The sequence below is a fragment of the Mustelus asterias genome, chromosome 9, assembly GCF_964213995.1.
Source record: "Mustelus asterias chromosome 9, sMusAst1.hap1.1, whole genome shotgun sequence".
NCBI lineage: Eukaryota > Metazoa > Chordata > Chondrichthyes > Carcharhiniformes > Triakidae > Mustelus > Mustelus asterias.
The window spans coordinates 43,753,407-43,767,471 of NC_135809.1; positions in this window are offsets into that span (position 1 = coordinate 43,753,407).

Below are 14,065 nucleotides of genomic sequence, written 5' to 3' on the forward strand. Positions count from 1 at the left end.
CCAAGGCTAGATATCCAAAAATTAGTCAACTACGCCCAGGCATGCACCAGAACATAATTCCCCACTCCAACAACACAAGAGACGCCAACGGCAACAAAAAAAGAACCTAGTCTTTTTCAGGATACGTGATCTGTCTATACTTACTCAGGAAACAAGTAAGGATTCCTAAATCCCAGAACAACAAAATTACTAAAGAAAAACACCAACCCCAATACTTCTTTTGGGGGATTCTCCTTACCCACAAGGACTTATAAGGCTATACCAACCATCTCTGTACCAAACCAACTACCCACCATCCTGCTGTGGCGCTACTCACCTTATCTAAAAAAATTAAGTGAAGAGTACTAAAAATGATACTCCCTTGGTATAAATGCAAGGATTACAGCACATTTAAAAAAAACAAACCAGGTGAATACTGCACAACCCTCATGTCATACAACCAACTCAGCACGCTCCTCAATGGAAAGGAGGAGACCTACAAATTATGGCCACCCTCATTCCACCATCAGAGCATGTGGGTAGATGAATAACATCAAAAAGAAAAAATGGACAATGCTGACTTTCATGATATAACAGGATAGCAAGCGGCAAATGCCTCTGTGCTCATATATCATACACCCTTGTCAGGATAAAAGACGTGAACATCACGAAATCAGGATTATTATCTCAAGGGAACAAAATTCAGGATTAATTATTCCAATTAAACCAATTAATGAAACCAATTCTTAACGGCAGTATAATATAACCATCCAGGGAGCTTGAAAAGGACAAAGCCATGACAGGATCGTCGAACAACATTCAGGATCCATCCAGTGGTTCACCAAAGCCTCTGGACCTCCGCCATGCAGTCGTCCTGAAACCCTGGTAAAGAAAACTCTAGGCCCCAGTGGGTGGCTAGGACACAATACTTCCGGCCATCTTCAACCCTTCTTAAGAACACCAAGGACAAGACAATGTAAGACCAGTAATTGGAGTCTTTGACCAACCCCTAGCCTCGAAGACTGGATACAGTGTGCTTCACTAAACCCACCCCTCATATCGAGATTGTAAAAGCTTGACAGCCAATTCTCAAATTCAGCTGGGAATTCATCCCCGGCACCCCTTGCAGACCTGTGCAAGGATACTCCTTCTCCAGCCCCATCTCCCCAAATGAACCAGGATGTTTGACTTACCATTCTGCAGGATTTCCTAGGTCTGAAGGTCGGCCCCCATCGAGGAAACTGCCCTCCTAACTGACAGGGCTCTCTTCTCCGCTTCATCCATTCTCTTTAGGATATCTCACAGTTCATCAATTTGAACACCAAAACCCTTTGCCAGAGAGCGGAGACTGTCTTCCACAACTTCACTCATAATGGCGGCCATCATCTCAATGCCAACAGCATCACCAAAGCGTGGGCCTGCTCACTAGCGAAACTGCTACTGTGAACTGGGCCCCACCCCGGCGGTCTCCGACCACCTCAACCAAACAAGGATTTTCTTGACTTGGTGTGGCCCATTTTATTACAATGAACATCTAATCCTTTTCTTCTCCCTTGTTCCCTCAGCACCTTCTTTATTATTCTGAGGTGGAATCTCTTTGGAATCTCCAACTCTCCCTTCTCTTACCTGACCTCCTTATCCTTCCTCATCTTCCCATTTTCTGTCTCTCTCTGAACCAAACAGGTGTCGAAAAAATAGCTTTGATTTAATCTATGAAATATTCCATAGTCATCTGCTAACTCAGCTGCCTGCCTGGCAGTTTTAACTTTTTGTTTCTTCATAAGAGTTTTTAATCGCTGAAGGCAGCGAATCTTTAAATTCTTCTCTACGGATTTCATAGGTTCCATAATCTTTAATGCTCTTCTCCACTTATCAAAATTAATCTGTTTAACTCTTTCAAATGCAATTTGATTTTGTCCAGACTGTTCCTTTGTACTTCAAAACTTCTGTCTGTATGACCCTGGTACCAACTCATAAGCACCAAGCACAGCTAAGTTCATTCATCATATTCCCCAAATACTTCTTCTGACAGAGACACATACACTTCACTGGACCCTCTTATTGGTCTACTCTGTAAAAGTAATATTCAGGTTCCTTGTGGTCACTTCATCTGTTTAGCTATTTTCTCAAATGAATTGAAAAATGCTTCCACATTCCTATTATCAAATTTTGGAAGAGCCTGTATGAATTTAAACATCTCCCCATTGGGTTATAATCTGGAAGTAGGTTCCTTGACACCTTCCTCTTTTTAAACTGCCTGCATTTTAAGACAAAATTCTCCGTCTCTCTCCCTTTCTCTTTCTTCCTGGCTAACTTCTCCATTTCCAAATCCCTTTCATGTTTTCTATCTCTCTTTCATCCATTTCAAGTCTCTTCATTTCTATTTCTCTTTCTACTTCTAATTGTTTCATTTGTAACTGAATTTTAGCCAATTCTCTTGGAGAGCTTGCTCTGTCAAATTAAAATATTTAGCTACATTTTCAATTCTGTCTGCTTTCTTTATTCCCATTGGCAATCCCAATTGTAACTTATCTGCCAATTCAATCAATTTAGTTTTAGTTACTCTTTTAAATGACGGCACAGTGGTTAGTACTGCTGCATCATAGCGTCAGGGACCCGGGTTGGATTCCTGGCTTGGGTCACTGTCTGTGTGGAGCTTGCACATTCTCCCTGTGCCTGCATGGGTTTCCTCCGGGTGCTCCGGTTTCCTCCCACAGTCCAAAGATGTGTGTGAGTTAGGTGGATTGGCTATGCTCAATTGCCCCTTTGTGTCAGGGGGACTAGCTAGGGTAAATGCATGGAGTTATGGGGATACGGCTGGGATGGGATTGTGGTCGGTGCAGACTTGATGGGCCGAATGGCCTCCTTCTGCACTGTAGGATTCTAGGATTCTAAACCCTCCAAGGTTATATCCTCTGCTCTCACCAAGTCTTAGAAATGCTAAAGCCATTTGCAGTCATCTACTCCAAAATTTCACAATACCCCTCCTGATTCAATTCACTCCTCATTCTTGTTACTTTTAAAATCACTAATTCCAAAAGAATCAAGGAATTATACTTTTACTATCTTGCCAAGGACCTTAATTTTGTTAAGAGCACAACTGATGTTAAATGCTGGGGTATTTCAGATCCCAGAAGGGAAACTTGTAATGCCAACTCTCTACTGTATTTTACAATTATGGTATAATGTGAGGACAGATGTGAAGACCAGTGAAGGATGTGCCAGATGTTTTTGCGATGATTTTAAACAAAAATGTTTATTAAATAGTAAGACACACAAGAAAGTTCCCTATGAATGTTATTATTTGAAGGATAATATATTATTGAGAAAGTGGAGACCTTCTCATGTTTAAGTGGATGAGTAATGGCCAGAACTATATTCAATTGTAATACTACCTGATATAGAAAAGAAATTCAGCGAATAACTCATGAGATTCCATTAGGGGGACATTTAGGATAAGGACACTCAGGCCAAGATACAGAAACACCTTTACTGGCCTACACTGCTCAGGGATGTAGTTAGATTTTGTCGGACATGCCACACATGTCGAGTGATAAGAGAAGTGCAAGCTGTAATAAAAGTCCGCCTTGAATTCCTGTTCCAGCCTTTGAGGAGTCTTTCATGAGAGTTCTGGTAGATTGTGTGGGACCCCTTTAATATAATCAGGATGAGCTTTAGTACTCCTTTGGGCTCTACAATGAATATTTGGGCCTCACCTGTCTTGGGCTTCCTGCAATTACGTTGGACCCATACTCCCCATCTATGTTCATTGGCTCCTGGGCCCCAAATACCTTAGTTAAAATTTCCATACTAGTGTTTAAAGCCCTTCACGGCTTCACCCATTCCTACCTCTGTAATCTCTTCCAGTCTAGAACTTTCCCCCAGAGCATCCTATTCCTCCAACTCTGTAGTCCATGTGGTATAGGTATTCCCACAGTGCTTTTAAGGAGGGAGTTTGAAGATTTTGGCCCAGTGATAGTGGAAGAACGGTGATATATGGTGAGTGGCTTGGACGGAAATCTTCAGGTGGTGGTGTTCCCAGGTATCTGCTGCCTTCGTCCTTCTAGATGGCAGCAGTCGTGGGTTATGAAGATGCTGTCTAAGGAGCCTAGGTGAGTTCTTGTAGTACATTTGTAGATGGTACACACTGCTGCTACTGAGGTGGAGGGAGTGAATGTTTGTGCATGGGATGCCAGTCAAGTGGGCTGCTTTGTACTGGATGGCTTCATATTGTTGGACCTACACTCATCCAGGCAAGCATATTCATCACCCTCCCAACATGTCCTGTAGATGGTGGACACGCTTTGAAAAGTCAGAAGGTGAGTTACCAGCCTCAGGATTCCTAGCCTTTGTCCTACCCTTGTAGTTACAGTAGTTACATGGCTGGTCCAATTCAATTTCTGGTCAATGGTAATACCCAGGATATTGATGATGGGGGAATTCAGTAATGGTGATGCCACTGAATGTTAAGGGGCAATGGTTATATTTTCTCTTGTTGGAAATGGTCATTGCCTGGCACTTGTGCAATGCAAATGTTACTTGCCACTTGTTAGCCCAAGCCTGGATATTGTCTAGGTCTTGCTGCATTTGGACATAGACTGCTTCAGTACCTGAGGAGTGGGCAGCACGGCTGCACAATGGTTAGCACTGCTGCCTCATAGCACCAGGGACTCGGGTTCAATTTCGGCCTCAGGTGACTGTGTGGAGTTTGCATGTTCTTCCCATGTCTGCATGGGCTTCCTCTGGACGCTCCGGTTTCCTCCCACACTCCAAAGATGTGCAGGTTAGGTGGATCGGGCATGCTATATTTTCCCTTAGTGTCAGGGGGATTAGTAGGGTAAATACATGGGGCTATGGGGATAGGGCCTGGGTGGAATTGTCATCGGTGTAGGCTCGATGTGCTGAATGGCCTCCTTCTGCATTATAGGGATTCGATGATTCTATGAGTCACAAAAAGTGCTGAACATTGTGCAATCATCAGCAAATATCCCCATTGCTGACCTTATGATGGATGAAAGGTTATTAATGAAGAAGCTGAAGATGTTGGACCTAGGACACTAACCTGAGGGACTCCTGTAGTAATGTCCTGGAGCTGAGATGGTTGATCATCAACAACCAGAGCCAAAAGACAGTACCTGACCAAACTAGAATCCCAGGCTAGCCACACAGACTCCCACCGCCTATGGCAAGGTCTGCAAGACATAACAGGCTACAAGATGTAAAATCGCCGGCACCAATGCACCCCTTCCCGATGAGCTCAATGCATTCTATGCCCGTTTTGAGCAAGAGGTCAACGAGAGCACGCCGTCCACCCCGGAAACCTCAGACGAACCTGTATCCGAGGTCACCATCACAGACGTGAGAGCAGTCTTCTCGAAAGTCAACCCACGGAAGACAACTGGCCCAGATGGGGTACCCGGTCGAGCGCTCAGATCCTGTGTGGACCAGCTGGCGGGGGTATTCGCAGACACCTTAATCTCTCTTTACACCAATCTGAGGTCCCTATCTGCTTCAAGAAGACAACCAACATCCCAGTACCAAAGAAAAGCCAGGCAGCGTGCCTTATTCACTATCGTCAGCTGGCTCTGACATCCATCATTATGAAGTGCTTTGAAAGGATGGTCATGGCACTAATCAATTCTGGCCTCCCAGATTGCCTCGATCCACGACAGTTCCCCTACCACCGCAACAGATTCACAGCAGGCGCCATCTCCTTGGCCCTGCACTCAACCCTGGAACATCTTGGTAACAAAGACACCTATGTCAGACTCCTATTTATTGACTACAGCTCAGCCTTCAACACCATTATTCCTACAAAGCTCATCTCCAAATTTTGTGGCCTGGGGCTTGGCTCCTCCCTCTGCAACTGGATCCCAGACTTCCTAAACCAAAGACTGCAATCAGTAAGGATAGGCAACAACACCTCCTTCACAATCATCCTCAACATCGGTGCCCCACAAGGCTGTGTCCTCAGCTCCTTACTATACTCCTTATACACCTTTGACTGTGTGGCCAAATTCTCCTCCAACTCAATTTTCAAGTTTGCTGATGACACCACTGTCGTGGGTCAGATCTCAAACAATGATGAGAAAGAAGATAGAGAATCTGGTGAACTGATGAGGCAACAATAATCTCTCCCTCAATGTCAACAAAATGAAGGAGAAAGTCATCGACTTCAGGAAGTGTAGTGGAGGACATGCCCCTGTCCACATCAATGGGGATGAAGTGAAAATGGTCGAAGTTTCAAGTTTCTAGGTGTCCAGATCACCTGTCCTGGTCCCTCCATGTCGACGCTTTAGTTAAGAACGCCCATCATTGCCTCTACTTTCTCAGGAGGCTAAGGAAATTTGGCATGTCCACTACGACTCTCGCCAGCTTTTACAGATGCACCATAGAAAGCATTCTTTCTGGTTGTAGCACAGCTTGGTATGGCTCTTGCTCTGTCCAAGACCGCAAAAAACTACAAAGGGTCGTGAATGAAGCGCAGTCCATCACGCAAACCAGCCATTGACTCAGTCTACATTTTCCACTGCCTCGGAAAAGCAGCCAACATAATTAAGGACCTCATGCATCCCAGACATACTCTCTTCCACCTTCTTCCATCGGGAAAAAGATATAAAAGTCTGAGATCATGTACCAACCAATTCAAGAGCAACTTCCTCCCTGCTGACATCAGACTTTTGAATGGACTTACCTCGTATTAAATTGATCTTTCTCAACACCTTAGCTAAGACTGTAACACTACATTCTGTAACCGCTCATTTCCTTCTCTATGTACAGTATGCTTTGGTGTGCAAAAAACAAAACTTTTCACTGTATACTAATGCATGTGACAATAATAAATCAAATCAAAACGTGCATTGTTCTAGGTATGACTCCAACCAGTGGAGAGTGTTGATGATCCCTTCCATCACTCTACTGATGGTCGAGTGTAGTCTCTACTTGCCTGGATTGGATTTGTTCTGCTTTTTGAGTACAGGGCAGACCTGGCCAATTTTCCACATTGCTGGGCAGTTGCCAGTGTTAAAGCTGTACTGGAACAGCTCGTCATGGGACATGGCAAGTTCTGGAGCACAAGTCTTTAGTACTTTTGCTAGAATATTATCAAGGCCCAGAGCTTTTGCAGTATCCAGCGCCTTCATCCATTTCTTGACATCACGTGGAGTGAATCAAATTGGCTGAAGATAGATTGATCCCATGTCCGATTGATGGGCCCCTGTAGGAAGATCCAACTCGGTCTCCTCCGGGGGGCCCCAGCATCATAGATGACAATCTATGATGCTGGGGCCCTCCGGAGGAGACCGAGTTGGATCATCCACCTGGCACTTCTGCCTGAAAATTGTTGCAAATGCTTTAGCCTTATCTTTTGCACTGATGTGCAGGCTTCTTCATAATGAGGATGGGCTTATTTGTGGAACCTCCTGCTCCAGTGAGTTAATTGTCCAGCACAATCCACGACTGGATGTAGTAGGACTGCACAGCTTAAATCTGATCCGCTGGTTGTGGGATCGCTTAGCTCTGTCTATCGCTTGCTGCTTATGCTGTTTGACACAGAAGTACTCCTGTGTTGTAACTTCACCAGGTTGATGCCTCATTCTTTAGGTATACCCAGTGCTGCACCAGACATGCTCTCCTGTATTCTTCATTGAACCAGGGTTGATCCTCTGGCTTGATGATAATGATTGAGTGGGGGTATTGCCAGGCCAGGTTTTTGATTTGATTTGATTTGATTTATTATTTTCACATGTATTAGCATACAGTGAAAAGTATTGTTTCTTGCGCGCTATACAGCCAAAACATACCATTCATAGAGAAGGAAATGAGAGAGTGCAGAATGTGGTGTTACAGTCATAGCTAGGGTGTAGAGAAAGGTCAACTTCATGCAAGGTAGGTTCATTCAAAGGTCTGATGGCAACAGGGAAGAAGCTATACTTGAGTCAGTTGGTACGTGACCGCAGACTTTTATATCTTTTTCCCAAAGGAAGAAGATACAAGAGAGAATGTCTGGGGTGCGTGGGGTCCTTAATTATGCTGGCTGCTTTTCTGAAGCAGCAGGAAGTGTAGACAGAGTCAGTGGATGGGAGGCTGGTTTGCATGATGGATTGGGCTACATTCACAACCTTTTGTAGTTCCTTGCGGTCTTGGGCAGAGCAGGAGCCATACCAAGCTGTGATATAACCAGAAGGAATGCTTTCTATGGTTACAGATTGTGATCGAGTAAGATCCTGCTGCTAATGATTCACAGCGCCTCATGGATGTCCAGTCTTGAGTTGTAAGATCTGTTCGAAATCCATGCTGTTTAGCACGGTGGTGGTGCCACGCAGCATGATGGGGGGGGGCGTTCTTCAATGTGAAGACAGGTGGTCATTTCTACCTCTTCAGGGCAGAAGAAATGGAAATGCTCTTCCAAACCTCACTAGGAAATCTTAGGCCTCTCCTACCTCGTTGACCCTATCCCATGTCCGATTGATGGGCCCCTGTAGGATGGCCTAGCAAATGATGTCATACACTTCCCTAGTTTTGGCAAGGAGCCTTGAAGGTGTGCAAATTTGGCAACTTCCGGCCTAAAACAAGGACTAAATTAGTCGTGCTGTTTAAATGAGGCCCAGGATTTAAAATATCTCCGCCATTTTTTTTGCTGCAGCAAGTGAGTTTTGAACCAATGTCAAAACTCACTTGTTGAAAACTGTCCCCCTATTAAGATCAGGATCTTGGTGTCAATTTTATTTCACTATGCTTCTTTTGCTATGTTAAAGTTGCGGTATCAATGCAAGTTGTATTTAGAGCCTTATTTGACGCATTTACATTCTGTATCAAAATATGAATTTCATGCTTTTCCAACAGGTACTGTAAAGAATGAACACTTATCAATAAATCTACCTTCAATCTCCTTAGTGGTTGGTAGTGCTGGTGCTTACTGACTCCCACTCTTTTCCTCTAGCTGACAGTGGAGGTAAGCTTGATTAATTTAATAATTAGCTTCTTGTTCGAAGCTCCATTGTGTTTCCGGAAGAAAAGCTGCATTTTTAATTAATTATTTTTGGAATTTTCAGGCCTTCCCTTTAATTTCCAGCACTGACCATGCATTCCCCAACAACCCAAGACCCATAATGACTTCAGACCCTCGCACCCATTTCTGTTACTGCTACCTCTGGACATACACTTTGCTCCCACCTGCGTTTGGTCGGATTACTAATCTTCACTGGTTTCCTAGCACTGAGTCGAAGGAGTGATAAAATGGAGAGGTGATAAAGACGGAGTGGAGAAAAGAGAGAGGAGGGTGGAATTGGGGGAGGGATGTTGATGGTAATCTTCAAAAGGAATTGGAGAACTTTGCAATGGGGAATAATGGATTGGGGAGTGGAGGAAGAGAGGCAAAAAGACCATGGAAGGTGAAGACACAGGGTGAACAAATTTATCTAAAATTAGCTTAGGTTTGCAAGCATGATTTAGAGCTCCACCTCCTTCATACTACTTCCTAATGTTGTGCGGTACACAAGGTAGACTTCTTCCCTTCCCAGTGACTTGAAACCTGACTGCAGTCCTGGCTGGATCTTTCCTCCAATTGATAACCTGACAACCTGCCTGCAAAACAGGCAAGATTCCTCTCTACAACTTCTGCCACTAACTGTGCCCCAGAAGTCATGCTGCAGCCCATACCCCAAAGATAGTTTGCAGTTCTGGCTAGATTTCTCTCTCTACCTCAGACTCTCATCCCTACCTCCAAATCTGTGGATCTGTGAGACTGGCAAATTATTCCTGTCACCGATACCTTGAAAAATGTGGTCTGTGGCTATCTGTAGCTCCCTTCCTTGCTTAAAAAACACCCCATACCCACTATTGCAGCAATCTATCAGCAACCCTCAATGACTCCTAGCTATTACACCTGCTCCCAACGGTGAAGAAAAAAATAGAAGAAATCAAAACAGGATGTTTATCTGTGCCTGCCTGTCTATTATCTATTACATTTTTATAAGGTGCACCCCTTGCTGTTCATATTGTTCCTAGTTGCAGATTGTCTTGAAGTTTATTTATTAGTGTCACAAGTAGGCTTAAAATTACACTGCAATGAAGTTACTGTGAAAATCCCCTAGTCGCCACCCTCCCTTGCCTATTCAGGTACACGGAGGGAGAATCTAACTAACACATCTTTCAAGCTGTGGGAGAAAACCGGAGCACCCGGAGGAAACCCACGCAGACACGGGGAGAACATGCAGACTCCGCACAATGACCCAAGCCAGGAATCGAACTCGGGTCCCTGGCGCTGTGAGGCAGCAGTGCTAACCACTGCCACCCTGCCGCCCCGTGTCATCAATATTTTGGTGGTCACGTATTGTGCATCAGCAAACAATAAAACAGTGGCAAATTAGAACTGAAAAGGTAAGAGGAAGCATATTAATCAAACATGAGGAAAACAGTGGGAAACTGCCTTGAGATACAACTAAGGATTTATGAAAACAACTACATGGTCAGGCAAGAAAAGCACCAATGAATTAAATTTAAAAATATGAACCAATTGAATCACTCAAAAGAATTTTTGAAAACAGATTTGCCTGCCATAAAATTAATAAAGAATTCCACAAAAACATTGTATTTGGTGTCTATACATGGTCTAGTTTTTGAACTCACAAACCTGCCCTCTGACCTGATATTTTTGCCCAGATCTGTGCCTCTAAGTTCAACACTGATTGTTAAGTCTGAGTTTGTATCAATAACACTCTCACTGCTGTAATAATTCATTTCAATTTCCAGCAATATCTAATGATGGTTTCTCAAAATTATTTTAATACACATAAAACAAATGAGTTTCAAAATGGCTCATTTGTCGACAGAATTCTATTTGCTGTTAAATCAGAGAATTCAAACTTCCTGTTTTTTATTAACATAGACAATATAACTTGAATTTGGGGCGGCACGGTAGCACAGTGGTTAGTACTGCTGCTTCACAGCTCCAGGGACCTGGGTTCGATTCCCGGCTTGGGTCACTGTCTGTGTGGAGTTTGCACATTCTCCTCGTGTCTGCGTGCGTTTCCTCCGGGTGCTCCGGTTTCCTCCCACAGTCCAAAGATGTGCGGGCTAGGTTGATTGGCCATGCTAAAAATTGCCCCTTAGTGTCCTGAGATGCATAGGTTAGAGGGATTAGAGGGATTAGCAAGTAAATGTGTAGGGATATGGGGGTAGGGTCTGGGATTGTGGGATTGTGGTCGGTGCAGACTCGATGGGCCAGATGGCCTCTTTCTGCACTGTAGGGTTTCTATGATTCTATGTGCCCATCCTCCATTCAATGCCCGCCAGAGTTTTGCATTTGTTAATTAATCTGTGTGGAGTTTGCACATTCTCCTCGTGTCTGCGTGGGTTTCCTCCGGGTGCTCCGGTTTCCTCCCACAGGCCAAAGATGTGCGGGTTAGGTTGATTGGCCAGGTTAAAAATTGCCCCTTAGAGTCCTGGGATGCGTAGGTTAGAGGGATTAGCGGGTAAATATGTGGGGGTAGGGCCTGGGTGGGATTGTGGTCGGTGCAGACTCGATGGGCCGAATGGCCTCCTTCTGGGCGGCACGGTAGCACAGTGGTTAGCACTGCTGCTTCACAGCTCCAGGGTCCTGGGTTAGATCCCGGCTCGGGTCACTGTCTGTGTGGAGTTTGCACATTCTCCTCGTGTCTGCGTGGGTTTTCTCCGGGTGCTCCGGTTTCCTCCCACAGTCCAAAGATGTGCAGGTTAGGTTGATTGGCCAGGTTAAAAATTGCCCCTTAGAGTCCTGAGATGTGTCAGTTAGAGGGATTAGTGGGTAAATATGTGGGGGTAGGGCCTGGGTGGGATTGTGGTCGGTGCAGACTCGATGGGCCGAATGGCCTCCTTCTGCACTGTAGGGTTTCTATGTTTCTATGTTTCTATGCACTGTAGGGTTTCTATGATTTCTTTTCTATGAATTACTTATGGTTATGTGGCATTGAATTTATTAACTGGTTACTCTGAAGTTAAGCAACCCCATATATTAATCAGCTGCCGTGTGCAATACACATTGATAAATGGCATTACCTAGGTGAACCTAGGTTTTGGACAAACTTCAAAATGACACCTGCTTATGTTACTTATTTTCCTAAATACTCAACAAAACTGTGAATGACACTTAGTAAGACTCTCTGTTACTGCAATAATTATTGCTACATTTATTATAATTACTGCTATATCTTAATATATTTGATACTTTTCCAGGCCCCACACTAACCCAAAGATCAGAGAATTGGTACAGTGCAGAAGGAAGCCATTTGGCCCCTCATGTCTGCATTGGCTCTCCAAATGGGCAATTCACCTAGCTCCATTCTCCCATCTTCTCCCGGTAACTCTGCACATTCTTCCTTTTCAGATTAGAGTCTAATTCTCTTCTGAATGTCTTAATTAAACCTGCCTCCACCATACTCTCAGGCTGCCAGGCTCTTGAGAGTTTTTTTGCAGAAATCTCAAGGGCAACAATAGAACTACCAAAAGTCACCAATCGCATTTGTTGGTTTAGTTGGTAGCACTCTCACTTCTGATGAGAAGTTTATGGGTACAAGATCCAAACCAGGATATGAAAGGATAACCCAATCTGAGATTTAAAGGCAGTACTGAAGTAGTGCTACATAGTTAAAACACGTCTTTCAGTTAAAACCAAGACTCCACAATAATGTTCAAACATGACACCACCAAATTCCAACTGAATCATTAATTATAAACCATGGGGCCTGAACTTCCTCAGAGTGGCAATCACTGTTAGATTGCCTCTCCATGCGCAATTTCTTACTTTTTTAAAATCCTATCTCGCATGACCTTCCGGGCCAGAGGTTGGGGGATCAGATGTCGTGGGAAGTCAGAGATTAGGGAGGACGGAGGTGGGGGGCAGGGGTGTTCGGAGGTGGGAGAGTTGGAGGTCGTGGGTTTAGTTGAAGGAAGTTTAAGATGGGGGTCAAAGTTCAGGGGTGGTCAAGAGTGTCAGAGTGGGGTGGGTCAGAGATTGAGGGAGTCAGAATTTAGGGGGTGAGGTCAGGAGGTTGGAGATTGGGTTGGGTTAGACCTAGGATGTGGTCAGTCGGACAGAAGTGGGGGGGGGAGATTGTGCGGGATTGGAGATTGGGTCAGACCCCAGTGAGTGGGGCTGGGGTTATCACCATTCCTCGCCCCCTTCCCTCCCCCCCCCAAATCAGCAGTGGGTTAGCACTGCTGCCTCACAGCACCAGGGACCTGAGTTCAATTGGGTAAGCAGTTTGCACATTCCCCCCACAGCGTGGGTTTCCTCTGGGTGCTCCAGTTTCCTCCCACAGTCCAAAGATGTGCGGGTTAGGGGATTAGCGAGGTAAATATGTGGCGTTATGGGAATAGGACCTGGGTAAGATGCTCTGTCAGAGAACCAGTGCAGACTCAATCACTTGAATGGCCTCCTTCTCCACTGCAGGGATTCTATGGATTCATTCCCCATATCCCTGACCGCCCTGCTTGCTTGCTTGGTCTTTTTCTAATTTCAGCGGCAATTACTTGGAACCACCGGCAGAGGGAGTAAGATCTCTTGTTTTTTAAAAAAAGACCAGGAAAACAACACAGCTCGAAACTGCCAACTCGGAATAAAACCCAGAGGAAAAATATAGCTCAGGGATTTTTTTTAGGAATTAGCACGTGTCGAAGCGGCGACTTGAGTGACAGCATCACGTGACTCCCCAACTCTGCCACACATTCTAGCGTCACGAGACACCCGGGCTGCTCCCCGATTGGCCGAAACCACCCCCATGCTACTTCCTGATTGACCGAGACCCCACCTCCCGGGGTCGGCTCCTTCATTCCTGTGCCGCTGCTGCCAGTCTTATTTACTGTGACACTGACTCATTCAATTTGTGCGATGGCTATTTCTTGCAGAATTTCAGCAAACATTGCATAAAATTCCCAATAAAAAGATAAAATTAAAATCTACTCGCCCTCCATTAATTCCCAGAGTTGGATGCCGTCTCGCCGGCCGCTTTCTGTAGATTATAAATAACCAGGTGAATTTCACATTGCAGTGAGAGGCTAACACCCAAACAGTGTCTGCTGTACTTACTGTATGATCTTTCAGGGCAAT